This window comes from Capra hircus, chromosome 7, assembly GCF_001704415.2.
Source record: "Capra hircus breed San Clemente chromosome 7, ASM170441v1, whole genome shotgun sequence".
Lineage (NCBI taxonomy): Eukaryota > Metazoa > Chordata > Mammalia > Artiodactyla > Bovidae > Capra > Capra hircus.
This window is the reverse complement of record NC_030814.1, coordinates 44,514,071-44,533,344: the sequence shown is the minus strand read 5'-3', so window position 1 is coordinate 44,533,344 and position 19,274 is coordinate 44,514,071.

The following is a 19,274-nucleotide window of genomic DNA, read 5'->3' as shown; positions in this document are numbered from 1 at the left end:
ATGAAATATGCCTTGTTGCTTTGCGCATTTTTATTGTAATAAATAGATAATATAAAGTTCACCGTTTTAACCACTTTTAAATGTACAGTTTAAAAAATGTACATTAAATACAATTGAAATGTACAATTTTTTAAGCACAATTAAAAATGTACATTAAGTGCATTCATGATGTTGTGTAACCATCCCTACTATCAGTCACCAAAACTTTTCCAACACCCCAAGGAAACTCTGTGCTCATGAGCAATAACCCCCATTCTCCCCTCCGCCTGCTGCTGGTAACCACTAACCTGCTTTCTGTCTCTATGAATTTGCCTAGTCTAGATAGCTCACGTAAGTGGAGTCATACAAAAGCTGCCCTTTTGTGTCTGATGTACTTCATTTAGTGTAGTGCTTTCAAGGTTCACCTACATTATAGCATGTGTCAGAACTTCATTCCTTTTTTATGACTGAATAATATTCCATTGTATGTATAAATCATCTTTTGTTTATCCATTTATTTACTGACGGATACTTGCCTTTTCCCCACCTTTTGGCTGTTGTAAATATTGCTGCTATGAACACTGGTGTACAAGTATCTGTTGCAGTTTCTGTTTTCAATTGTTTTGGGTATGTATCTAGGAGTTGAATTGCTGGTCATACTGGAATTCAGTGTTTAAGTTTTTTAGGAACTGCCGACAGTTTTCCACAGTAGCTGGGCCATTTTGCATTCCCACCAGCAATGCAGAAGGGTTCAGATTTCTCCACGTCTTTGTCAACACTTGCTATTTTCCTGGTTTGGTTTGGTTTTGGTTTTTAAAAACTAGCCATCCTAGTGATTGTGAAGTGGTACCTCACTGTGGTTTCAATTTACATTTATCTGATGACTAATGATGCTGAGTATGCTTTCAAGGGCTTATCAGTCAGTTGTATATCATCTCGGAGAAATGTCTATTTGGGCCCTTTGCCCGGTTTTCAGTTTGGTTATGTTTTTACTGGTGAGTTTTAGGAGTTCTTCATATATTCTGGATATTAATCCCTCATCAGATATATGATTTGCAAATATTCTCTCCACTCTGTGGGCTTCCTTTTCACTCTCTTGATGGTATATTTTGATATACAAAAGTTTTTAATTTTGACAAAGTCCAATTTATCTTCTTTCATATGTGTAAAGCCTATGCTTTTGGTGTTAGATTTAAAAAATAATTGCCATGAAGATTTTCCCTCAGCATATTCTTCTAAGAGTTTCATAGTTTTAGCTCTTAAATTTAGGTTTTTGATCCATTTTGAGATCATCTTTGTACACAGTATGAAGTATGGGCCCAACTTCATCATGTTGCATGTGGCTATCCAGTTTTTCCAGAACCATTTGTAGAGAAGACTGTCCTTTTCCTACTGAATGGTCTTGGCATCTTGGAAAAGGGTTTATTTCTGGGATCTCTTCTCTGTTCCTTTGGCTTCTATGTCTGTCTTTTATGCCAGTCTCACAGCTGTTTTTGATTATCATGGCTTTGTAGTATGTTCTGAAATCAAGAAGTGTGAGACTTCCAGCTTAGTTCTTCTTTTTTATGATTGCTTTTGGCTATTTGGGGTCCTTTGAAGTTCCATATGAATTTGAGGATGGGCTTTTCTATTTCTGTATCAAAAAATACTGCTGAGATTTTTATAGAAATTGCACTGAATCTGTATGGTGCTGTGCCACTGCTGTGTCTTTTTCCACTCTACTTTTAAGATGTACCCATGTTGCTATGTGAACATTGGGTCTGCTGTCATACCTTAACTTCTGCTGCTCACTCATGGTTACCCATCCTCTGCCTTGAGGGACGTATGGTTCCTCCTGGTTTCCCAGGAGCACAACAAAGCTAATTCATAAGAAACTCCATGATATCTCCATGCAATATAGGTGTGCACTTATCCGTGTGATAGAATCGTGATTTGCTAACACTTATAGACCCTTTCCTAAAGGCCAGGTGCTGTGTGAGCACTTTGTATGATTCTCTCATTCTATTAGTATAGTAACAACTCTATGGAAAATGTATTAGTATTATTGCCATTTTACGTATGAGGGAATGAAGGCTCAGAGAAGGCTCAGTTAGGAAACATCAGGGCCAGAATCTGAACACACGCCAGTCTGGCTCTGGCACCTGGGAGCTGCATCCCTGTGCTCCAAAGCCAGGCCCCCTGAGGGACAGCAGGGCCTGGCTTACAGTCCCTCCAGCTCCCCTCCATGCTGACTGCGTGCCAACTGTCCAGTGAGTACCTGGGCCTCGGGGACCTGGGACCCAGAGAGGGGAAGGCACCAGCCAAAGCTCACCAACAGCAGCCGAAGTAGCAGAGTGAGGCCCGGAACCTAGGCGGTGTGAGCCCTGCCCATCAGGGTGCTGCCGGCCAGCGGTCAGGAGAGGGGTCACAGTGCACACATCTCCTTCAGCGAAAGGCCCTTCTGGCAGCCCATAAATCCGCCTGGACCCTGCTTATCCTGTTTACTGGATTAGCGGACTGGGCGTCTCCCTATAAATCATCCAGGGTGATTTACGGGGAGGCCCTGGAAGGTCTGAAGGCCCGGCTGACGCGGGTCCCCGGGGAGGGGCAGATAAGTGCTGCCTGCCCGCTCAGCCCGCTCCCCTCCACCTTCCCAGGGAGGGCTGGTAACGAGGGCCTCTTGCTCTACCACCCCCACCCAGAGTGAGTCACTCCACGTTCCTCTTCAAATCTGCTCCTCTTCTTCCAGGCTTCTGGCCCAGTTTAAAAGTTCCAAAGACAAAGCTTCTGGTGCTTTTAGGGCCCATCGCCATCAAATAGTGCAAAGTAAGGATGATGAAATATGATAGGCAAGCTGCGAAACAACAAAGAAGCCAAACTGAGAAAACTGCGATTGCAAGCTATATTAGATAAAACGCAGTGCTAGCTTAGACCGTGTGCCAGGCACCTCTACACCTTCATTCAACATGAATCATCATGCTACATCACAATAGACCTATAAGATGGGTACTGTGATTATCCCCATATCCCCACAGGCAAAACCACTGAAACACAGAGAGGTGAATTGACTTAACCAGGGACAAGGTCACAAAACGTGAAAGTGTGATTCAGACCAGCAGTCTGACACTGGAGCTGGGAGTTTAGTTCTTCCTTCTGCTCACTCAGTGCACAGGATGTGTGTTGGGGGATGGGGACAGTGACTAAGGCAGTAAGTGGTGCAGCCTTTAAGAGGTGGACTTTGCAGTTGGAAAGGCCAGGTTGGCGATGGCACCCCACTCCAGCACTCTTGCCTGGAAAACCCCATGGACAAAGGAGCCTGGTAGGCTGCAGTCCATGGGGTCGTCAAGAGTCGGACACGACTGAGCAACTTCACTTTCACTTTTCACTTTCATGCATTGGAGAAGGAAATGGCAACCCACTCCAGTGTTCTTGCCTGGAGAATCCCAGGGACAGGGGAGCCTGGTGGGCTGCCGTCTATGGGGTCACACAGAGTCGGACACGACTGAAGCGACTTAGCTTAGCTGCCACTTACAAGGTTGTGACATGGATGAGTCATTTTAATTCTCTTTGCCTCAGTTTTCCCTCAACTGTAAAATGGGCTGATAATAGCAAGTCCCTCCTAGGAGAGCAGACCCCCTTCTGTGTGTTTTGAGTAATAAATATATTAAAAATATGCTCTGCACAATGCCAAAAATGTAGTTAAGCACTCAATAAGTGTTAGCCTATGGATGAATCAAATTTTACCCTGAACCAATGGTAGAGACTTGGATTTATACAAGGAACTCCAAAGAGAATGGACCATTAGAGTGCAGAATAAAGATCCAAACTAGAAAGGGTGGTGAGTTCTAATAGGAAGGACCAGAAACTTCATAGAGAAGGAGGTTGAGACTTGAGCTGTGAAACTAACCAAGATTTCCTAAAACTATGAAAGTGAGGAATCACTGAGAGAGCTTCCTTAGCAAAAGTGTGGGGTGAGTGACAGAGGACACACTCTCAACTACCGTCCCATACACGAATGGTTTGCACTTGTCCCTCCATATCAGTAGAGATAGCCTCTAATTCTTCATGAAGTCTCCCCCATGCCTCTCCATGACTGACTTGGTATATAGATAACAGTTCCCCAGTACATACTGTATTGATGGATAGGTGGATAGATGGTGGATACATTGATGGTTGAATGGGAGAGGTGAATGGATGGATAGATAGATAGATGGATGGAAGCAGAGATAAACAGAATGACTAGACAGGTGAATAGGTGGGTGGATGGATGGATGGATGAGAGTATGGTTGAAGGTCGGGGACATGAATGATGTCTGCCTAGTAAGTTCCCACCTCTGGGCCTTTCCTTTGGTGTTCTCTCTGCCTAGATTATTCTCCATGATATTCTCTTCGTTTAGCCCTCTCAGTGCGCTTAAGGATCTGGCAAATGTCACTTCCTGAGAAGACTTCCCTGGCTACCCAATCTAAAATAGAACCTTCTCTGACCGCCTGCCCTCCTATATTTTTTACCAGTATTTATCACTCCCTAGCTTAGTAGATATTTACTTGCTTGTTTGTTCTCTCACATCAAATGTAAGTTTAGTGGGAGCAGCTGCTTTCTCTGTTTTGCTCACTTCTCTATTGTCAGCACCTAGTACAAGGCCTAGCACATAGTAGGCCCTCTGTATACATTGCTGAATGAGTTGACCAGTGTAATAAGCAGCTAGGAGCAAGAGTGGGGTTCAATCCTGGAAATTTCTGAAACCTCTTTGCATCGTTGAAAAAGTCCTCCACCAATGATAATGCTGCTATTTTCTCTCATTTGTTTTCTCACAATTTACACGTCAGAAAGGACTTTCTCTCACATATCTCATTTGCTCGCCTTTGAAGTAAGCAGGAAATGCAGGTTGGTGGTGGTTTTTTTTTTTTTTTTTTTTTCCCCACAACGGAAAGATCTTTGCAGATCACAAGGTGGTGTCAATTTTCCAATCAAAGGGGAGGAAAAATAAAGTGAAATTCTTCCCATGAGCCTCTCATTCTCCTCCCTGCTCTGAGATATTCACTGTTGAGAGTTTGGGGCAGCTAGAGTGGTGACTTGAAGGACTTCGCTGGTGGTACAGTGGCTAAGACTCTGTCCCCAGTGCAGGGGGCACGAGTTTGATTGCTGGTCAGGGAACTAAAACCAGCATGCCACATGGTGCAGCCAAAAAAAAAAAAAAAGAGCCAAGACTTGAACTCTGAGGCTACATCCCTGTGACTCTGGAGCCCGTGCTCCCACCCTGTACTTCTCACACCCATTCGCTAGGTCTCTTCTCCTCAGGCAGCCCTGTCTTGCCCCCAGCGTTTCTACCTGACTGAAGGGAAGGCTTGGCCCAAAAGGGCTGCCACTGCCCCACACCTCTCTTCAAGATTTCCCTGCTTCTTCATGTGCTGCCTTTCAACCATGACTCCCTCAGCCACCCACCCTGCTCTTTCTCCCTCCCTCTCTGCAAACTCTGAGGTCCACATTCTCCAGTTTTCCTCATTCTCCAAAGAAAACCCTCCCCAGTTCTTTTTCTCCATCAAGCTACCACTTCCTTTTTCTCCTTTATTTCACTATCAGATTTCTTGGAGCCAAAGGATTCTTTGTGTCCTTTCTAGCCAGTGCCCCCACGAATGACCTGGTCATTGGACGGACCTGGATTTCAGCCCTCACTCTGCCATTGGGTTATGGTGTGACCTTGAGCAAATCACAGAACTTCTCTGAGCAGTCATTGACTGCTGTCTCCCCAACCCTAGGACAATGCTGGCACCTGTGGGCTTCACATTAACTATCTGGTGGGTGAGCAGTTAATGAATCCACTTCATTCACAAGGAGCCTCGCCTCCACATCACTCTTTGGGGCTCAGGCCCTCACTTCCTGCTATGGTTGTGCTGTGCGATGCTTAGTCTCAGTCGTGTCCAACTCTTTGCGACCCCATGGACTGTGGCCCGCCAGGCTCCTCTGTCCATGGGGATTCTCCAGGCAAGAATACTGGAGTGGGTTGCCATGCCCTCCTCCAGGGGATCTTCCCAACCCAGGGATTGAACCCAGGTCTCCTGCGTTGCAGGCAGATTCTTTACCGTCTAAGCCACCAGGGAAGCCCAAGAATACTGGAGTGGGTAGCCTATCCCTTCTCCAGGGGATCTTCCCAACCCAGGGATCAAACTGGGGTCTTCTGCACTGCAGGCAGATTCTTTACCACTGAGCTACCAGGGAAGCCCACCTGTGATGGTTAATTTTTTTTTAATTGGGGGAAAATATACATAACATAAAATTTTACCATAAAAAAAAATATTTACCATTTTAACCATGCAGTACCACTAAGTACTTTCACATTTTTGTGCAGCTCTCACCACCATCCATCTCCAGGACTTTTTAATTAACCCAAACTGAAACTGTACACCTAATAAATAAGAACTACCCATTTCCCCCTCTCCTCAGCCCCTGGTAACCACACGTTCAGCCTTCTGCCTCTGTGAATTTGACTACTCGGGTACCTCATAGAAGTGGGATCATATAATTTTTGTTCATATAATCATCCTTTCTGATGGTTAATTTTATATGTCAATATGGCTAGTCTATGGTGCCCAGTTGTTTGGTGAAATACCAGCCTAGATGTTATGAATGATATTTAAATCAGAGACTTCGAGTAAAGCAGATTACTCTCCATAATGTAGGTGGGTCTCATCTAAGGAGATATATATATATATATATATATATATATATATATATATATATATCTCCTATTGTTCTGTTTCTCCAGAGAATCCTGACTAATACACTGGGCCCTGCCCCTTTACATAGGCCTTATCCCCCTCTCCTTTCGGCCCAGACATCACCTCCTCCAGGAAGCCGTTTGGAGCATTGTCCTGTGGGATGCCTGCCACATATGGCCTCATAGAGGGAGCTTAATCCTTGTGAGCAGGGACCCTTTCTGCGCCTTGATTCAAACACTCATTCAACTCTGCCCTCTCTCAGCGGTACTGGGATGGCTGGGTTTTGCGGGTGTAACATAGTGTTTGTGAAATTCAGTCAATTTGTTCAATGGCCCCAGGAAGCCTTGTAAGGAAACTCACCCCCATCTTAGGCAGAGCTCTCTCTGAACACTAGAATTTGACTTGAGGCAGAACCCCAGCTAGGGAGTGAAGCCCCACGCCACTCTCCCCTGCTCTCAGGCAAGCGCCAGAAAAAGCCTCGGGGAGCACCTGCATGCAAGAGGCCCTTGCCCTCCCAGACGTGGGCAGCAGCTAGATGGAGGCACAGCATCCCCCTTTCCATTTCTCCACCTTGCCCGGAGAGAACCTCGAGTTCTCCAGGTGGAAGGTGCCAGGATACCCCAAGGATCCCCAACAGGCCTGGGATCTGACAGCAGGGCTGCTCTCCTGCTTTTTGAGGCCTGACAGAGGCCTTGACAAGGAGGAGGAAGGGCTGCCGCTGGGGACGCAGCCCCCGGCCCCCGGAGGCTGGACCGGGCCGTGATTGGGAGCCAGGTTTGGAGCAGAAGGTCTGCTCTTGAATCCCAGCTCTGCTACTTACCAGCTGTGCCACCTGGAAAAAGCCACCTCACATCTCAGACTGTTTTCTCACCTCTGAAAGGAGAAAATAATGCTTATCTGAAAGCACGCACAGGACCAAATGAGGTAACACACAGAGCACCTGGCACCTAGTAATCACTCCATAAATGACAGATATTATTGTGGATGATTTTCTTTTTCACTATCTGTGTGACTTTAGGCAAGTGGCTTAGCCTCTCTGTGCCCCATTTCCCGACCTCTAAAAACCAGGATTAAAATAACAATAAATGCTCTACAAGGTGGCCATGGACGTAATAATCCCTCAGTACAAAACAGCTATTATTACTCATTATATTTATTGGTTTTTAAAATCATTATTATTATTATTATTTGGGCTGACCAACCAGGGTAGCCCCTTGATCCCTCCAGCACTGAGGAATCTGAGGCTCCGGGTGAAAGAAAAGCCTCGCTCGAAGCCCCCTCCCCACCCCCACCCTCAGGCCCCTTTGAAGTCCCCAGGGGCCCTCGGGCCGTGATAAATGTCCCAGCCCTATAGGTTATGACTTGCTGCCAGATTTGACATTAACCATCATGCCCTGGCTGGGTGTTTGAAGAAAGTGGCTAAATGCTGCTGGGGCTGATGTGGGAGATAGCAGCCGAGGCTGGTCTTTGAAAGCCCCCTGGCCGCCCTGGCGAGAGGGAGCGAGGAGGCCGGCTCCGCTCCAGCTGTTTAGTCTACCAATCATGGTGGTGACATGGAGTCTGTGCTGGTGTGGGGAGGGCTGCTGCAGGCACTGGGCGGGGAGGGGCCGCCTGCGGCCACTGAGGCTTTCCTTGGCTGGCTTTCTTTTGGTGGGGGTGGATGCATGTGCCCTTTTCACACCTCTCCAGTAAGAGCGGAGACGTTGGAGAGGAGAAAGAATGCTGGACTAGAAGCAGGGCCTGGGCTCAGCCACTGTCTTGCTTCCCCTCTTTTTTCCCTAAGAAAGGGAAGCACGTGTAATGAGAGGTTCACATCCCAGGCTTTAGAGTCAGCCAGTACCCTGGCTCTGCCTCTTCCTACAGTGAACTTTGACTTCCTTGGGCCTGGGCCTCAGTTTCCTCATCTGTAAAATGGGGATGAATAATAGCCGCTCTCTCGGGGGTTCCAGCATGGATTAAATAAGCCAATTGTGTAATGTATCTTGCACAGAACCAAGCACCCAGTAGAGTCTCAGCAGAGAGAAGCTGACCACCAATATTGGTTGGGGACACCAAAATAAAGAGACAAGTTTCCTTTTCAGCCCCTACTGTGTCCCCAGAAACTTTGTCCCAGTTACCAGTTCAAACCACCCTTCACCACTGGTTCGTTCCTTCAGATAACTTTCATCTGAGGTAGAGAAGCATCCTAATTAGACATAATAACTACCAGAGCACTTGCTACATGCCAGGCACTGTGTAGAGCACTTTACATGCCACAGCAGCCTAGGAGAAAAGCATTCAGTGAGATAACGAAGAACACTGCCTGGCACTTAGAAAGTTCTTAATGAACAGTAGCTGCTGTGACTTTTGAGCACCTACTCTGCGCCAGCCTGTGCCAGACAGGAGACCCAAAACTTGGCGGAGAGGGGCTCTGCCTTTAAAGTGCCACTGGGACAAGCCAGGTTAGGTTAGGCAGCAATAATCAATGCCCCTGTACTTAGGGCAATAAAGACTTAGTTCGCACTCACGCTGCATGTCCAGTGTGGGTGGGCAGGAGTTTCTGTTCACCCAGTCAGCCAGGGACAACAACTGGTGGGCCCTCCACCTCGATGTGCATTTGCAGGGTCAGCAGCAAATCATACACTCACTTGGAAAGTTTGTGTCGCCAGCACTTTTTTTTAATTAATATTCATTTATTTATGTATTTTGGGCTGCACTGAATCTTCAGTGCTGCCCTCAGACTTTCGCTAGTTGTGGTGAGCGGATGCTACTTTCTAGTTGCGACGCGCAGGTGTCTCATTGCGGTGGCTTCTCTTGTCACAGAGCACGGGCTGTAGCGTGTGTGGGCTTCAGGAGCTGTGGCACAGACTTCGTTGCTCCAGGGAAGGTGGAATCTTCCCAGACCAGGGATTGAATCACGTCCCCTTCATTGGCACGCAGATTCTTACCCACTGGACCAACAGGGAAGTCCCACTAGCACTTCTGGCTACAGTAAGTCACGTGGTTCTGCCCAAACTCAGAAGTGCCTGGAAGGAGAAGAAAAATGACTGCCCACAAGAGCACAGCCCAGGAGCAGAGACAGATACGTGAACAGCTCTCCTGCTGGAGTTATGTTCTCACCAAGTGTTGTGGGAGCACAGTGCAGGGGAGAAGCGACTTTGCCGAGAGGTCTGTGGAGGCTGCACAGCAAAGGTGACCTGAGAGCCTAGGCCAGGCGTTTAGAGCAGTGGATGGTTCTTATTGATGCACTGGGGTCTAGGACCCATGGCTGACTTTCAAGGATCCAGGAGCCCCTGAAACTGTCAAATCTTGGCTGCAGGTGGGTTTGTCCATTTCTCTGAGAAGAAAGTCTTAATTTGCATCATCTGAGACTTAGCTCACCAGATTCTATGCTCTTCTCCTAACATTAACCTTCGTCAGTGTGAGAGTTTTAAAGTGTGACCTTCAAACCACCTGCCACAGAGAACCTGAGTGGTTGTCAAAAAATGCACTCTGCCTTGACCAGCTGAATCAGAAGCCCTGGGGGTGAAGCCCGGCAATCTGCATTTTAACAAGTTCTTCAGGATACCCTGAGGCCCCCTGCCAGAGACAGCTCTCCGCAGCCCAGTCAGGTGTGAATGAGGCATGATGAAGGCTGCATGGTTAACAAGATCCCACTGTAGTGGAGGGGCTTCCCCAGAGGCTCAGCACTAAAGAATCTGCCTGCAATGCAGGAGTCTCTGTTCGATCCCTGGATTAGAAAGATCCCCTGGAGGAGGAAACGGCAACCCACTCCAGTATTCTTGCTGGAGAATCCCATGGACAGAGGAGCCTGGTTGGCTACAGTCCATGGAGTGGCAAAGAGTGGGACACGACTGAGCCACTGAACTCACGCATACAAACTCTGTGGTGGAGGGCGCTTTACAGTCCCCAGAGCCACTCACCCCAGCTGATCCAGTCCTCACAGAGACAGGGTGCAGTGGAGGGGGCCAGTTCCCCTTCCCCCGGCACACAGGAGTTGTTCAGTGCGAGTCACTGGGAAAAGGACAGAATGGCCTAAATACACGCACTCGGGAATCAGATGGCCTTCGGTTCACATGCTAGTCTTGATGGTTACTAGCTGGGTGATGTCAAGTGCCCTCAGGAGCCCAGCCTCCTCATGTGTCCTTGGGAACAACAGTCTCCCTCACCTGGCCCACGGGACCGTGGTGGCACCCAGCACACGTTCTCTAAAGGGTGGCCAGAGGATAATGACTATTTTAATACTTGTGTGGGGTCTTCTGAACCTTTCAGAGGTGAGCAGAGGGAGAACCAGATAGGGTTCCACTCTGAATGCTAGAGGCAGGATGCAAGCCCAGGCAAAGTAGTGCTGGGAAGAACCTGACAAGTGTGTTCAATATACAGAGTCCCTGGCCTCTCCCAGTGGTTCTGACGCTGCAGGTCTGAATGGCCAGGAACTGCATTTTAAACTGTTCCTGGGGATTCCGGTCCTCAGTGAGGTCCTTGGACCCCTGAACCCAGGTGGTTGGACGTGCAGGTTTGAAATGTCTGACAGGCAATGGGGGTCCTGGCCACACAGGACCTGTCCCCAACAGTGACACTGTCCCAAGGTGAGCCCTTTCCTGCCCAGCCGTCTCCACCGCGTCCTGGGCTACCTCCCTGCTTTGTGGTCTGAGGCAAGGAGAACCGGCAGCTGTATTCTGGGTGGGCGGTGGGAGGAGGTGCTGGAGAGAGAACTGACTGGGAGTCAGAAAACCTGCCACAGAGACGCTTCTGTTCCCTCTGTGACTTTCAGGCTCTCAGTTTCCCATCTGTATGTGAGGCTCCTCCCCGGATGCAAGATCAGTGGAGGCACTCACCATGTGGCTAATAGGACTTACCCAGGATACCCGCACCACCACCCAGGGCCCCTTCTGAAGCCACGCACCTAATTTTGCCTTCTCTTCTCTTATAGAACCCCATGAAATCCACAAGGGGCCCTAACCCAGACAGGGCTGTGAAAGTGCCCACTGCATGCGTGGGCTCTAACCCAGGAAACACGCCACCTGAGACAGGGACAAGGCGAGGCCTCCTAAGGTGCTCCAGGAGCGCCCCTCCTCTACTTGCTTGGGTTTCTACACTTTGCTCCCAGCCAGAGGCCAGCCTGGGGGTTTATCAGCCAGGAGTGGCAGAGCCTACTAATCAGAGGCTGCTCCGGGCCCAGAGGATTAACTCTGCAGACCCCAGGCTGGCTGGGTCAGACACCCTGGCTACCAGCTTTGCCCCAGGGTTCTCAGCTTCAGATTGCTTGTAGCGGGAGGGCGGGGTGGGGGGTTGCTATTGATTTCAGTGGAACCAGCTGCAGCCAGAGAGAGTACCACTAAATTGAGCACCTCACTTCCCTGCTGGAGACCCTCCAGGGGGCATCCTCAACTGTAGCATAGACCCCAAACTGCACCCTATCCATTTGGTCCTGCCCACCTCTCTGAACTCAGCCGCTGGGCCATGCCTGCCTTATTTTCCTACCGGACAGCATCCATCCCCATCCATACCCCCACCCCCATGCTCTCACCTTGGGACTGAGGCACTGGCTCTTCCCGTGCCTGGAACCCCCTTCCAAGAGCTTCAAAAGACACCTCTTCCAGGTCTCTTCTCAAAAGTCACACCCTACTGTCACCCCAGCACATCTCTGTTTTATTTTTTAATCAGAGGTGGAAATCTATATCATATGCTTAATTATCTGCTGCCTCTGCCATGAGAAAGGGAGCCGAGTGTCAGTCTGCAGTGCCTAGGACAGTGCCTGGCACCTGGAGGGGCTCAGGAGCAGTTTGCAGGCCGAAGGTTGAGGCTAGGAACCTGTAGACCACAGTCCTGGACTCTGGGCAGGAGATGGCCAGGGAGATGGAGGGCAACTAAGCCAGGGGTCCCTGCTCTAAGGAGCTCATGAGGCAGAGAAGACTGGGTGGGTGTATTTGGAAAGGCAAGCAACAGCTGTCTGTTTCACTGCAAACTCTAGGGACCAGCAAGGAGGCAGAGGCGCCACACTGGCCATGTGTTAGGATGTGGCAGGGGTCTGGGGGGCTGGGCGCTTGTTACAAGATGGCACCTGGACCGCCTTTCTACGGGCAGGTAGGAGCGGAGGCACTCTTGGGCCTCAGTGGTCAGGAAAGGCTTCCCAGGGGAGCTGAGCTGTGAACAGGGTGTACAGGTACACCTGGACTGGCAGGTGAGCCAGGGGTGGGAATCCCAGGGAAGGCTGAGCACTGCCCCTTGCCCTCAAATCCAAGACCCCAAGGTGGAATGTGCTAAGACCCAGGGAGGCCCTGGACAGAGGAAGGTGGGCCTGCTTCAGACCCCTGGTAATTCCTCCAGCCACTGGCTTAGTTGCAGGGAGAAAGCCAGTTCTGATTGCATGTTGGAAACTGTCTCTTTGACTTGCTTTTTGTTGCTTTTATTATTATAATCATACTCAATGGCTTGCCAGGAGGACTCTGTTTGACTGTAAACTAAAGTGCCTTTGTTCAGCTCAGAGAAAGTTTGTCCCTGCCCACCTGTGAATAGAAGAGATTAACACACCCCTGCCAAAGGTTGGCCATTCCCTTGGAGATGTTTTGCAAGACTGAAGACCCTTTCGCTTTACTTGCCCACTGCATCTCCCTCTCTATTCTGCCTTTTGACTTTAATTCCTTATTGCTTCCTTCTCTCTGATCTATAAAAGAACCTGGCATCTAGACCTCAATAAGATGGTTATTTTGAAGGTGCTGGCCTGCCATCTTCTTGGTCTGCTGGCTCCCTAATTAAAGTCTCTCCGTTGTCTCAATACCTCATCTCTTGGATTCATTGGCCTGTGGTGCGGTGAGCAGAGAGAGCTTGGACTTGGTAACACCACCTCCAGGAATGCCATCCCCTCCTCACAGGCAGTTCTGTGCCTCAGCTCATCCACTGGTATCAGAGACCAGCTCATAGCTTGCCTCCAGCCCACTCCCAGCAAGCCCTGGGGCAACTCTCAATCCCTGCTTCCGCTACTTGTACTTGAGTCTCTGAACTGGGCTTGGGCTATGGATCTGCCACTACAAAACTGAGCGACCAGAGGAAAGTTAATTCAAAGTGAATCTCCGAGTCTCAGTTTCCTCATCTGTGAAGAGATGTAAAACAAGATAACAGGAGGGTTAGACAGCTAATGCGGGGAAGGGCCCCTGCACAGTGTCTGGCACACAGCAAGAGCCCCGTGACTGTCCCCGAATGTTTTGTCTGCTCTTTCTCCCCACCCAACCCCCCCGCGCCCAAAACCCCCAGGCCTGCGGGCCACCTGCCTAGCCCTGGCCTCTAGCGCCACCTACTGGCCACAAAGCAGAATGCCTCACACTGCAGCCCCGGAACGGAGGATGCAGGAGCCAGGAGTGCAGGTTCCAGAAGCCAGACTCCCAGCCGGTCGCAGACAGGCCCTGACCCTCTGTGAGCCTCAACATCCTCATCAGTTAAATGGGGATGGTAGCGTCCCTTGGCCCCCACATCAGCTTTGTTTGGGCCTCAGAGAGTCCCTAAGGAAATGCTTTCCTTAGGGAACTGGCTCAGCCTGAGTTCAGAAGGCAGGTCCTCAGAGCGGACGTGGGGGGCGGCGGGGTCCTGTGTAGAGACGGCCACACCCCCATCCCCTCCAGAGGAAGATTTGCAGGGCAAGTGGCTGTTGGACGCAGGACCGAGTCCTCTGGGGTTTAAGACGGGTTGAAGGCTTGGTCTCTCTCCTCTCCAAGGCAAAATCCACAACTGCTTGTCCTGACTCTGTGGCACCGACAGAATCTGGGACAATGGATGCTCCAGAACCACCGTTTCACCTATCACAGGCACACGCGTGCGCGCGCACGAACACACACACACACACAATCTCCCAGACTCAGATACCCGCGCCCTGGAAGTTAATATCCTTTCCTGCCTTGATTCGTTTTCTGTTTCCCCGCTCAACACTCCTCCTCCCCACAGAGTCAGCTCCTGCAGGGAGCACAAGGTATCTGTTTCATCACCTTGTATGCCGGGCACCCCACAAGGCACAAGCACACAGCAAGCTCTTCACGACCACTTGTAGAGTTAGTAAACAGAACTACACTCACGGCACACAGCACGCCCGATCCCAATCACACTCTCCACTCACGCACACACCCCGTCCCTGTGATTTACCCTCCCCACTCCTGCTCAGACCAAACGTGTGATCACAGAAGTAGGCGAGCCCGCGAACTGTTTGGTGTACACACACACCCACTCCAGCACATGAAATGTGCACACCCCTTGCACGCGGTGAGTGCATCTGGTTCTCATCCCAGTCTCCTCGCTTCCCTCCACCTCCAGTACGGAGGGCTCACCCTGCCCTTCTAAGGCGTGTGGGGAAGGAGCGGGAGCGGCCCCAGTGCCTGATCCGTCAGCGTCAGGATTTTACCTACAGGTAGGTGGTAAGTCTCCCCGAAGAATCCCCGAAGCGCTTCCTTCCTTCTCGCTGGAGTGCTTCCTCACCCTCTGCTCACCCCCGTTCCTTAGTTTGTTGGTGTTCAGTTGCTGAGTCGTGTGCGACTCTGTTGCAGCTGTAGCCTGCCAGGCTCTTCTGTCTGAGATTTCCCAGGCAAGAATATTGGAGTGGGTTGCCTTTTCCTTCTCCAGCGGATCTTTTCCACCCATGAATCTAACCCACGTCTCCTGCCAATGGGAGTTTCTGCTGAGACAACAGGGAAGCCCCACTGGGTGGGTGTGAAGTACACTTGAACACTTGGACAGTGACTTGACCTTTCTCGGCCTCAGTGACTTCCTCTGAGAAATGTGACTGAGGATGAAAAGACAGAACACATTAAACCTAGTAACACCATGCCTGGCACTTTTTAAATGCTCACAAAATGAGAGCTACTGTTATTCTTTAATATTAAAGAGTCTTTGATATGGTTATTATTAGGATGCTATTGAGACAAAAATAGCAGAGCTGGACAGGACTTCCAGGACCTATGTTAGGAACCCCCAAATCTCTATTCTAATCTTGAATTCCAGACCCTTTTCTCCTGATGACTTGCAAGTATTTAAAAAAAAAAAAGAAGGGAGAGAGAGGAAGCGTGGAAGAAAGGAAGGAAACTACAACTTTATTGAGATATAATTCACATACCCTTTTAAAGTGGATTCGGTGGATTTTAGTATATTCAGAAAGTTGTACAATCACCACTATCTTTTTCTAGAACATTTTTATCACCTCAGCAGTCTCATACCCATTTTCCTCAACACCTCCCAGCCCTTGGCTGCTACTAATCTATGTCCTGTCTTAATGGATTTGCCTGTTTCAGACATTTCACATAAATGGAACTATACACTGAATGATCTTTTATGCCAGGCTTCTTTTATTTGTCATGTTGTCAAAGTTCATCCTTGTTGTAGCTTGGATCAGTACTAAATTTCTTTCTTCTATTTTGCCGAATACTCTTCTATTATATGGCTGTGGTGGTGATAGTAGTTTAGTCACTAAGTCGTGTCCGACTCTTGTAACCCCCAAGGACTATAGCCTGCCAGGCTCCTCTGTCCATGGGATTCCCCAGGCAGGAATACTGGAGGGGGTCTCCATTCCCTTCTTCAGGAGATCGTCCCATTATATGGCTGCTGCTGCTAAGTCGCTCAGTCGTGTCCTACTCTGTGCGACCCCATGGACTGCAGCCTACCAGGCTCCCCCGTCCCTGGGATTTTCCAGGCTAGAGTACTGGAGTCGGGTGCCATTGCCTTCTCCGATTATATCTCTACACCACATAATATTTATCCATTCATCCCTTGATGAAGGGATGTTGCTTCCACCTTTTGGCTATTGTGAATAGTGCAACTGTGAACATGGGTGTTCAAATATCTGCCTGAATCCCGTTTTCCATTTTTTAATGTATTTACCAAAAAAATATGATAATTACCAATTATCATATGGTAATTCTACGTTTGACTTTTTGAGGAGCTGCCTATCTGTTTTTCTCAGGGGTTGCTCCATCTTACATTCCCACTAGCAGTGTAAGAGGATTCCAGTTTCTCCACATTCTCCCTAATTCTTGGTTTTGATTAAAATAATCCTATTGTGTGTGAAATGGTCTCTCATGGTGGTTTTGATTTGCATTTCTTAAATGATGTTGAGCATTTTTTCATGTGCTTATTGGTCATTTCCATATCTTTTCTTGGCTACAAAGCTATAGAGAAAGCAAGCTGCCAGTATCACCCTGCTTTCTCTATAGCTTTGCAGTAAATTTTTTAAAAAAATAGCTTTATAGTAAATTTTAAAATCAGCAGGTGTGAGTCTTCCAACTTAATAGTTTTCAGGCTTGTTTTGTCTATTCTGAGTCCCTTGAGCTTCCATATGAATTTTAGGATCAACTGGTCTGAAAAGAAACCAGCTTCGATTTCATAGGGATTGCACTGAATTTGTGGATCAATTTGGTGGAGTATTATCCATGGACATAGGATGTCTTTCCTCTTGAGTCTTCAATTTCTTTTGGCAATATCTTGCACTATTAAATTTACTCCTATTTTGTTTTTTATGGTGTCATTGTAAGTAGAATTGTTAATTTCCTTTTCATCTTTCTCATTGCCAATATATAGAAACACAGTTCATTTTTGACTATTGAAAAGAAAAAAGCTGTATCTGAAGAGTCTGTCAAAATACTGATTCCTAGACCTGCCTCCATAGTCTGCAGTGAGGCTTGGAAATCTGCATTTTAACCCTCACCCCCAGCAGCATGCTTTAGGAAGGGCTAGCCTGGTCCTGTCCGACATTGTCACTAATCTCCTTTCTGGGCTTTTTCCTTTTTTTGGCTACACTTCGCAGCATGCAGAATCTTAGTTCCCTGACCAGGGATTGAACCTCTCACCTCTTCAGTGGAGTGCAGAGTCTTAATCACTGGACTGCCAAGGAAGTCCCTCCAGCTGGGCCTCTGGGCATGGTGTTCCCACTGCTTGGAACACTTTTCATCAAAGCTTCTATCTGGTTAATGAGTAGATACTCATTTTTCAAAACCCAGAACAAAGGGCTTCCCTGGTGGTCCAGTGGTAAAGAATCTGCCTGCCAATCCAGGAGACACAGGTTTGATCCCTGGTCTTTAACTAAGCCTGTGCACCACAACTGCTGAGCTTGTACTCTGGAGCCCAAGAACCTCAACTACTGAGCCCATTGTGCCGCAACTGCTGAAGCCCACGTGCCCTGGAGCCTGCGCTCTGTTGCAACAAGAGAAGCCACCGCAATGAGAAGCCTGCTCAGTGCAACAAAGCGTAGCCCCCACTTGCTGCAATTAGAGAAGAGCCCATGAGCAATCAAGTCTTCCCTGATTACCACCTCCTCCTAACTGGATTGGGCACCCACAGGATTCGGGGTTCCTGCTCTCTCTTACCATATATAACAAATGATTTTGATTTTAAAATTTTTAAATTAATTTTAATTGAAGTATAGTTGATATAAAATGTGATAGTTTCAGGTATACAAAGTGATTCATATATATGTATATATATTTCTATATCTATATAGAGATATTTCTATGTATATTTCTATATAGAGATTTTCTATATCTAGATATCTATAGGTATCTATATCTATATGTAGAGATATATATTCTATACATAATGTACTCTATATAAAATATTCTAGATAGAATATCTATATATATAGATTTATATATCTATATATAGAAAATATGTGTAGATGTTTCTATACCTATATACATTCTTTAATTTAAAATTTTTATTTGTATTTATTTATTTTAAAAATGCATTTATTTATTTTTGACTGCACTGGGCCTTCATTGCTGCACACAGCCTTTCTCTAGTTGCCACTCTCGTTGCAGTCCCCAAGCTTCTCATTGAGGTGGCTTCTCCTGTTGCAGAGCACGGGCTCTAGAGCATGGGCTCAGTTGGCGCACAAGCCTAGTTGTCTCGAGGCATGTAGAATCTTCCCAGACCAGGAATCAAAGCCAGGTCCCCTGCATTGGCAGGTGGGTTCTTAACCCTTGGACCAACAGGGGAGTCCTTCTGCCCATTTTTTTTATTGGATTGTTTTATATATATATTTATTTATTTATATATAATATATATATTTATATATATATTTAGCTATATGAACTGTTTGTATATTTTGGAGACTAATCCTTTGTCGATTGCATCATTTGCAATATTTTCTCCTGTTCTGAAGGTAGTCTTTGTCCTTTTAAATTATGAGCACACACACACAGGTCCAGCCTGTGAATGCATTTTTATTGTAAAACCTGAAAATATTACAGATGAGCCCTAAATCCTCTTAACAACCAACCCAACTGTTTGATGTGTTTTCCCCAGATTTGTTTCCGTGCATTTACAGACATACGCAACTAGAGTATTTTATTTTACATAAGTGGTTTCATACTGTGCATATTGTTTTACAACTTGATTTTTCACTGATAGCATGCCTAGAAAACCCATCTGTGACAATACCCGCCACATTCCGTTCACCTACTGCACAGCATAGCAGAGCATGCCCAGACCCCAGCTGGCTTCACCATCTCTCTGTTGGTGAGGTTTCCCTTTCACACTTGTTTTCCATGCCTCCATCTTTCACACTAGAGTGTCAGCTCTTTGAAAAGAATACACAGTCTCTGGAGTCAGATCACGTGGGTTCAAACTGCAGTTCTACCATTTATCAG